The sequence below is a fragment of the Mytilus trossulus genome, chromosome 5 (assembly GCF_036588685.1).
Source record: "Mytilus trossulus isolate FHL-02 chromosome 5, PNRI_Mtr1.1.1.hap1, whole genome shotgun sequence".
NCBI lineage: Eukaryota > Metazoa > Mollusca > Bivalvia > Mytilida > Mytilidae > Mytilus > Mytilus trossulus.
The window spans coordinates 7,388,894-7,399,573 of NC_086377.1; positions in this window are offsets into that span (position 1 = coordinate 7,388,894).

Genomic DNA, 10,680 nt, shown 5'->3' on the forward strand with positions numbered 1-10,680 from the left:
ACAGTTTGTATATAGTAAGTATAAATTATATCATACTGAATGACACGTCGCCCATAATAAAACGGCGTGAATCAGTTGCTGTCAAGGAAACAACAACAACGATGTGGTGACACAAGGATCATCTAAAAGGATGTAATGAAAACGACACATTTGCAGTCTTCTTATTCTTCTTTGTACTTTAAAATTTAAACAAGTTGTTTTAATTTTGGCCATATACTGTTCAATTTTAAGAAATAATATATTTCAACGACAGCTTTCAATCTTGCCTTATCTATAACGGTTCAAAAAAGTTAAACCTATGATTTACTAAAATCTGCTTCATATGTAAAAAATTAAAACAAAAACAAATGAATGTTTTTTCAAATGGAAATAAATAATCAAACAAACAATTTCTTAGTTACTAATCCTAAAGATGAATTTTACAAGCTAGTCAAAGGGGTGGTTAACAATGAATAAACGTAAAAAAAAAAAATGGAAATAAACTGATTAAATATTTTTTTGGCCGGGTAATAAATTCTAAGCCGTGAACAATTGTTATCTCCTTTCTGTTCAAAACTTTATATTATTTTTTTTTATTTCCCACGAAGTTGTAATATTAAAAAGAAGATGTGGTATGATTGCCAATGCGACAACTATCCACAAAAGACCAAAATGACACAAACATTAACAACTATAGGTCACCGTACGGCCTTCAACAATAAGCAAAGCCCATACCGCATAGTCAGCTATAAAAGGCCCCCGAGAAGACAATGTAAAACAACTAAAACGAGAAAACTAACGACCTTATTTATGTAAAAAAATTTAACGAAAAACAAATATGTAACACATAAACAAACGAAAACCGCTGAATTACAGGCTCCTGACTTGGGACAGGCACATACATAAATAATGTGGTGGGGTTTAACATGACAGTGGGATCCCAACCCTCCAAACCTGGGACAAATGGTCCCACATTAAAAGTAACTTGGCCACAAATAAGTTACAATACATATAGTTATGAAGATTTAAATTGTACTGCTTCTATTATTATGTATGGTATTGAATTTGATCGTAATGAACTGATAAAGAAAGACTCAATTTATGAATAAATTACCTCTGGTCTAATGTATTGATACTAATAATAACAAAGTAGTAGGTCCATTAAGACCCCTTTTTGGCAAAAAACATATAGCAGTTTTACAAAAATCTTAAAATTAAAAAAAATAGTTATTCATTGGAAATTACAATGCTTCTGCTTCATAAATATGGAGTGTTTTTTTTAAATACAATGCATATATACATCTGTATCTGATACTAGCACCATTAAGTCATGCCAAATTACTGAAATCTTCACTTTTCTAGCATTTTAGTTTGATTTTAGACGGTTTTCGTGTAAAACGAAAGTGGTCACATTCGTGTTCATCCTAAATATTGAAATGTAAGTTGTATTTGATGATAATACATAACATACATAAAAGTTGATGACAAATACGGATGCGATCACTTTCATTTGTGACCAACAATATCTTAAAAGTGGCATTATTTGGCATATTTGATAGATTTTACATATTTAAGCTTGGATCGGATCGTTCTTAAGGGCTATCTTATTTAAAATATTTCACATAAACTAATTGAATCAACTGAAATAGACACTTAAGTATAAGTGTCCAAAAGCTTTTATAAGATGAACATAAAATATGAACCTGGAAATTATTGCCATTTTAGCACCACCAACTATACTATGAGTACAGATGAATTGATGCATTTAGGAACATTTAAAGGCATAGCAGGACATAGTTATAGAAAAGTTGTCTAACGTCCATAGTTTAGGAAATTGAAAACTAACCTAGATTTCGATGTGCATTTTTTCCCAGTCTGCAGAACATTTTTCCATTCTGTAGAAGATAGCAAAACAAACAAAAACATGAGTTTTATTTGTTACGGTCCACTCAGCTACACAGTTTAAATAACATTTATTTTGGCAGATGTCTTTTGTCCATCTATTGTACATTTAAAGCAATACAATTCACAACTTTTGATATATAAGGGGAGATTCTCAAACCTCTTTTCCAACTTAGTTATTTTGGAACTTTTTGCAGGAACAACAAAAAATGAAAAGCAAAATCAAGTAAAGTTATTAATATTTTGAAACTTAAAATGCATTTCAATTTAATCATGTAGGTCCATCCATACATTTAAAGACTTCAAGATGTACAGTTTTGACTGTACTCTGAGTGAAATTTGAAGCGTATATACGACCTATTTGTGAATAGATTATGATGAACCTTAGAAGGAATATGCATACTTTAAAACTCATACCTTTCATTATCATTTTTTTTATTGTCATACTGTCACAGTTCAACAAATGGTTAGTCTATGCACAAATTATGAAATGTCTTTACGATTCAAAATCAGGCCCAGTTTCAAGCTTGCGTTTTGTTACTCGACTGATATGTTGGGACAGATGGATACTTATTTGCCCGAATGTGCGCAAAAGGAGAATCCTGTGCAACATAATTGGCGGGAAGTTAACGTGTGCAAAGAAGATATGTACCGATCATTCAGATCTCAATATCATATACACTCTGTTATTATGATGAATTAACCTGTGAGTTAAACAAACAGCCAGTGCTATTTAAAAAAATGCATGAAATTTAACCGACTGCTTTCTTTTCAGTGATTTTTTCTTTTTTTTGTCAATGTAATTTACGGCCCTGATCATTGATTCTTTTTTTGCTTGATATATATTAGTCTAACAAATCATTGACATTGCTAACCAAAGACTATTTGAACACGTAATAACTACCTCCAACAATGCGGATTTAAAACAATTTCGATTCGGTAATACAAATTAAAGTGCGCTCACTAGTAGCAATAGTTTGCATCACCAGAAATCTGTATTAAAAATATACCTAGATATAGGAAGATGTAGTGTGAGTGCCAATGAGACAACTCTCCATCCAAAATAACAATTTAAAAAAAGTCAACCATTATAGGTTAGTGTACGGCGTTCAACACGGAGTCTTGGCTCATACCTAACAACAAGCTATAAAGGGCAACAACAGTACTAGTGTAAAACCATTCAAACGAGAAAACCAACGGTCTAATATATATATATAAAAAAAAGAGAAACGAGAAACACGTATATATTACATAAACAAACAACAACTACTGTGCATCAGATTCCTGACTTAGGGCAGGTGCAAACATTTGCAGCGGGATTGAACGCTTTAATGGATCAAAACCTTCTCCCTTTTTCTCAAACAATAGCATAACTTCACAACATAGAAAAACACACGATAAAATATCAATTGGCAGACTTAAACTCTATCAAAAAACGTAAATAAAACACAATGAACGAATAAATTTGATCTGCGATATCTGAATGCAAATGCACAGTTAATAAAATATTAGAGACAAACATTCCGGGTCAAAAAGCAAACAAACAAGTCCAAACAAAGCCATGGCAAGACTGAGAAATATTTAACCCTTCGAAAATATTGATCAATATTCACTTCAACAAACAACCGGTTTTAAAAAGAATAATGTAAATCTTGAAGTTCTACAAATGTAGTCGGAATAAGTGAAAAAATAAAGATATTCCAAATGATCAAAGCTGGTATATAGACAAGATCCATATACATATAAAAAAACAAAAAAGCATTATAAACAGTTTCAAAAGGTCGAATTAACAAGAAAATAGGATTTGAGAGTACTCGCAGTTACTGACAGCTAGTTTAAAGCCAAAACCAATTAATAATAAAAAAAAACATGCATCAGAGACTAAAATCAACTAAAACACATGCCAGGGATTAAGTATTTTAACGTCATTAACAGTCAGAGAAGACATGACTTGTACAATGCCAAAATTAAATGTACCGACAGGTAGTAGGAAAGTGAGGAGCGACTTCTAAAGAGATAACAATTAACATGTCTATGTCTCTATACATCTCGCCTCAAAAGATAATACAATTTAGTTATGTTTTAATTTGATAAAGACAAAATCGATATAAGTGCCAATGTAAACTATGTTCAGAGATCTAATTACAAAATTGGTACGATAACCATTACTTATAAGTTTGTTTAAAGGTTCGATGAGTTTAAAAGGATCACATAGTGATTTCCTCGCTTTAAGTACAATATTACCATACAGTTAGGATGTGAAATACAATTTTTGATAAGTTTTGTACAGGTATACATGGTATAGCCAAATTTACTAATTACATCTTTGTATCTATGAAAGAATTTAGTAAAATTGTAATTTATAGTATCGAAATCACTGACACAACAATTTCCCAGTGATGCATTGATTACATTAGTTAAAATCTATGACATCAGAACACACACGGGCAAACCGAACGAGTTGGGATATATAAACACCGTATGATGGAGTCAATGCACATCGCCGTCAAAAAAAAGGAAAATTAACAATAGGAAATGAAAAATCGTCTCGTATGTCGTAAATTTTAATGTGAAGTTTCCCGTTTGAAATTGAAATGGCTAAATCTAGAAAAGGACAACTGCTGCTGTTTATGTTAGACTTAGTTAAAGTAAGTTCTTTTGGGTAAAATAAAAAAAATAAACTTGTATTTTTATACCAAGTAGATTGCATCAAAGATTTTTACCCATAAGAGGGATTTAGAGGCTTTTAACATCAAAGAAGCCGTTTTGAAGACCGTCATATGACCTATAATGGTTAAAAGTTAATAGTTGTGACTTGGATGGAGAGTTGTCACATCTTCTTATATCTATAACGTCAACTTCCTTATAAAAAAAATACCATTTCTCAGCTATAACATACCCTTTTTTCTGTAGTATGGTTTGAACATAACATAAAGATACGGTATCCTCGTGTATGTTCATCCGAAACTGATCTCGTATATAGGAGTGTGGTTATTGCGCGGGAACTGCCAAAACAAAGTAGGGAACATAAAAAATAACACTTCGTTAATTTTATTGACACCATTACAAATGTGTTGATCTAAACGATAAATATGTGTCGAAACCAACTCCAATAAGGTAAAAGGTACTTTAACGTTGGCTTGAACATCCATATCTCTCAATCTTGATTTTTTTATGAAATTTATCAGTAGAAACAAAATAAATCTAGCATCAAAAGAAAGGGAAGCTTCCTGTCTTCGATATTTAAACAGGCTTCATAGTTCCAGTTTGATATTCAAAATATATAGTTGAAACCCACGGAAGACCGCTTAATCACGATACGTGTTTCTTGGTCCTTCAATGTCTCTACACTTAAAGTATATCTGAGATTGTGAGATTATGAAATATATAGACCAAAAAAATTTCCCTTAAAAATGTCCTCGTGCATAAAATATGCTATAGTTTGTTATCTTGGTAATTTCATTCGTTTCCCAAAATGTAACTCATATAAAATTGCACTCACAATTTTTTTTTTTTCTATAAAAGGACGGAGCACCAAATTTAGCAATGGGACAATAAGATAGAAAATATGTATCCACTTTTTGGAACAAAGTATTATTTGATCAAATCGGTCAATGCTAACACGTCAGCCTGTAATTATATATTTCGTATCTGGTCAATACAAATGATATATGATGCCATAGCTAGGGGAATGACATCTTTTATCAATGACGCATAAGAGAAAATATTTATGCACATATGAAACAAGTGTTCAAAGTCATGAAATTGCACACATTCTTTCGAAAATTTTACTGACGCCATCATAATTCGGTTAACTGTTACAGAATATATGTTTCGTCGATCAATGTAAATGACGATGGATTTGTTCCAAAAGCCATAATAACAACCGTGTCCGCTTTTCCTAGTATGTGACCTTCCGAATTACATTCATCACTAGAGTTGCACGTAAATGAGCAACTCAACAAATGTCACATGGGGAAAAGATACCTTTCCAGAGCACCTGAAATTGACCCTAGTTTTGCTAAAAGGCATTCGTATTACTCGTTTACTCTGTCTACATATAAAATGTTTATAACGATCCACATTTGCCTAATAATTTGAAATGACAATTTGTTTGATTGAATATATCACACTCGGGCAAGTTTCAGGGTTCGAAAATGTACATGATCGATAATTTACAACATTGTTGATGTATTACGGTAGATAAAAGTTTAATTGACAATTATAAGATGCAAGATCACTTGATTTGTAAATTTTTGTTATCATATCGGGGGCAGAATGATCAAATAACACTTCCTCGGCACTGGGGACTCCCCTTATGCTCATTCAGTCTATTTTTTTGTTTTGTTCTGTTTTGTGTACCTATGTTTGTGTTTTTTTCCTTTACGGTTTTTGAAATATTATGGTTGGTTTATTTTTTAGTTTTAATGTCTCTATTGAATTTTCCGCTTCTCATATTTGTATATGAAGATGAACGATTTTTATTTATTATTTAACATTATCTGTTTAAGCCCTCTATACATATCGGAGATGAAATTTGTTGGGTATTCTTTTTGATATAATCTGTAAACAACTGAGTCTTTGAGATTTTCATTTTTATCGACATAGCAAAACTAGGCGGTCTTTCTGTTTTTACTGCGGTCTACGGCGGGTTTCCTCAATATATTTGTGACAATCCGTGAACATAGAAGACGATCAGTTTACGCAAATTCCTTTTGATGTCATTTGTATCTTAACTAGCTATTTGCACCACTGGTGTAATCCTTGAAAAAACACTAACCTCGTAAAGTCATATCGCTATATCTTTCTACGAAAGACAAAAGAGTAGGTCTGTTAAAATGGCAATAGGTTTCGGCCTTAAATTTCAGGTTCATCTAACGAAAGTTTTTGGACACTTCTAAAACACTAAAGTATCTATTTCAATCGATTAGATTATTTTTCCTGAAAGATTATAACTGATTTAGTCATTAAAAAACTCCGATTAAAGCTTAAGTATGGAATATCTCTTAGATATGCCAAAAAAACCCGTCACTTTTCAGATGTTTTTTGGTCAAAGTCAGAAAGTGGTCGCATCCGTGTTCATCCTCAACCTTTATATTTGTTATGTATTATCATCGGAAAGCTTCTAAAATTTAAATAAAATGCAAAATTGTGAAGATTTCAGTAATTAAGCATGACTTAATGATGCTAGTTCCCGATATATGTACATTGTTTTGCCTAAATAGCATATATTTACGTTGCAGAAGCATTCTTCTTTCCAATAAAAAGCTAAAAGATTACAACTTCACAATTTTGTAAAACTGCTATATTTTGGGCCCAAAAATGGGTCTTACTGAACCTACTCCTTTGTTGTGAAATTAGTCAAAACAGTACACTATGGAAGTATCATGCACTTGATATATATGTTGTTAGTTTGACGGAAATGATCAACCGAACGACCGTCTGCGTTATTGTTTGACAACAAGGGTAATGCAATGTTTGTTCTCCAAAATAAAAGAACTGATAACAAAGTTATTCTTATATTAAGGTGTTTAATTAATAGTTTATTATATAATGAAAATTAATTAGTCGATTTGCCAAATGCATGATAGAGTTTTACTTATCCAGTCTAAATAACTGTTCAGTTTTCAGAAGGATTTGTTTCTCTTAGCTATTAAAAAAGAATAAAATTGATTGAAGACTGCTTATCGAAATCTTTATTAAAGAGGTTGTGACATTATTTCTTGAACAACAAGGTACTTTCTTGGACACACTTGACAATTTCATAATCGGCAGAGAAAATTGAAAGTTAAGATATGCCAAAAAGAGGTCATAGGATAGAAGTAGTATCCAAAAAACAAAAATAATAAAACTATATGGTTCATGTGTATCAAAACATAAGAACATGGAATCTATTCCAGCAATACATCAAGTTAAGCGTTTGCGTGTATATGTACGTATGTATATCAATTTATTTCGACACACCCGTTCTTATTAATTTAAAAGTGGTCGCTTATAACTTATATTACAATATAAATCATATTATCTATCTTTTTTTACCTGCAATAAGTGACAAAGAAAAATATAACTATAACTATGTGACAAAAATAAGAAAATGAAACATAGTGTTATATTTCACTTATAAAAATACATTTAAAGGTATTTAATTTCTTATCAGCTGCAATATACAAAATCAAATGCAAACTTCTTGTTTTAAATATTACAAATGATAATGAACAAGGAACACACCTACCTTTACTTCAAAAGTCAAATTTAGAATGTAAATATGTAATAAAGTGATTTACCTGAAATCAAATGAAAGTTTCGTCATGTAAAATTATAATTGTTCCATTGGTATGGTTTATTTCAAACTAAAGTTTACTACGTCATGTCTCCAATTTAAGAAATACATAACGTTGAACGATTGACAATTGAAATATACTACACAGCTACTTTTGCATAAGTACTATTTCTGTACTAAAAATCTGTAGTACTCGAAATTTATTTTTATTATTCAGTACTATTTTGTTACTATAAAATTATTGTAATATTTAGGTACTTGTATTTTACAGTACTTGATTTGTACTAAATATTTTGGTACAGAAATAATACAATATTCCATGTTTGAAAATCATAATTTTCAGAGATTTGAAATAGAAAACTTTCAAAATGCTGAAAATGTAACGGAAGAAACCAACAATCTCTAGTACCTAAATCTCAAGTACAAATCAAGTACCGTAAAATATAGGTACCTAAATATTACAATAATTTTATAGTAACAAAATAGTAATGAATATTAAAAGTAAATATTTTAGTACAGAAATAGTACCTATGCAAAAGTAGCTGTGTAGAAGGACATTCGAAATCATTGATCAAAAACAAACTGCATGACAATGGCTAAAAATGAAAAAAGAAAAAGAAAATTACTCCACCCACAACATAATACACCACAGACTAAGAGCCACAAACACAATCACTTGTATCAGATTGTTTTCAACTCCTATATACCCTAATATAACACAAGGTACATAACTTACTTTTTTGAAAAGTATCGGCCGGTCGACAGCTATTTAAAAAAAAATTAAAAATTTTATCAAAAAGGTAACCTTCATTACAAAGTTTACACTTTAAGTAAATTTTCAGATGAATATCAGACCTGTGCATTAGTTTTTTCAATGCCATCATAGCAACAAATAAAAGATTTGTATTAAAGTGTATCATTAAAAAATAAATTACACAGTTTAATCTCAATTTACTGCCAAATAGGGTTACATATATTCTATCATATAAATTACAGCAATATAAAAGTGACAACTGTGACATAAAATCAATTTGATAGCTATCTTTCATATATTATACAGTCAATAAATGAACAATACTTAATATATCGTGGCGACGAGAACAACTTGTGAAACTATTTACCATACATGCCGTAAAATATTAATTGAGTATTGGCTATGTTCATATATAGTCTTTAAAGGAAAACACAAGGGCATTTAATAGTTACAGTTGAAAATCAGATCTTTTTATAGTGAGTAAGAAGTTATAACATCCTGTTTATTAAAACTTAAAACAAATACCCACCTCGATAGTCTCATACTTGAGGCGCGTGTCAAAAGTACACAGTCTTGATACATGACTTCGTCAGATAAAATACTTGTTTGGAACCATGGGTGTACAAAACCATCAAAACCGTCAACACCGTCAACACTCTATATTTTAACATAGCCAAAAACAAATATCAATACAAAGAAAAACGTAAGATATTGGTAAAAACGTTTTCTAACTATTTCACATAGATTTTATCATCGGTGAGGAAACATGTTGAAGTAAAAAAATAAAATCAAAGTACTATGCATGTATCATAACGGGTAAAAAGATTATCAGAGTTTATAAATCTACACAATTATTTATATTAGATTGTGAAGTTGTTATTTTATTATTTTATTTTAAAGTTTATAAAATCAATATTTATAAATATGCATACAGATATGACAAATTGATACAAAATACTCAACGTATGTTTCCTTAGTTTTCACAATAGTAAGAAATTAAAATGTACTATATTAATTTTGTTTGGGCCCAATCTAGGTTTCATAGTATAAGAAACAACTAGTCCCATTTATAATTTCAGGAATTATTGTAATTTTTTTTTTAATGCAAATGCAATTTGGTAACTTTTGTAATATTAAGATATCGTTTTCTGATATCTGATACATGAAAAAAAGGTTACAAATTGTTGTTGCGAAAGTACGCAATTATAAAGACATTGGACTTTTATTTTGACATTGTGTATATAAAATTACATTGTTATTTTAATTATAGTAAATTAATCATACTAGAATATTTTAGATGGATAGTGAAAGTACTTGTGTATATTTATGTTCAAGAAAATTTTGGCAAATTCCGGAATTTACCCTGTTACTAAAAATAGATTATTTCCCATTTCTGATGTTAATTATAGTTTGTTCTAGATTTAGCATGTTCTTATGATTTAAGTATATAAGTGAAGGGTTTTTATTGATAATTATCATTATAAAATTGTAGTAACAGAAGTATAGAAGTATTATCAGTTGAACTAGAAAGAAAAGACGGATTATTCCAATGTGGTATTTATTAACTGTACATACTGTAAATAACTACTAGTTATTTGGATTAAAGATATTTAAAGGATTCCGTGTTAGTCTGATTTCGCCACATTGTATGGGGCCGGAACCTGGGAATTACAGAAACAGAAATGTATAAAGAACACGGAAAAGAAGTAACCACAGAAGAGATGGCAGTCTCTGTACAAGGTACAATCTTTGTTAGCTAAAGAAT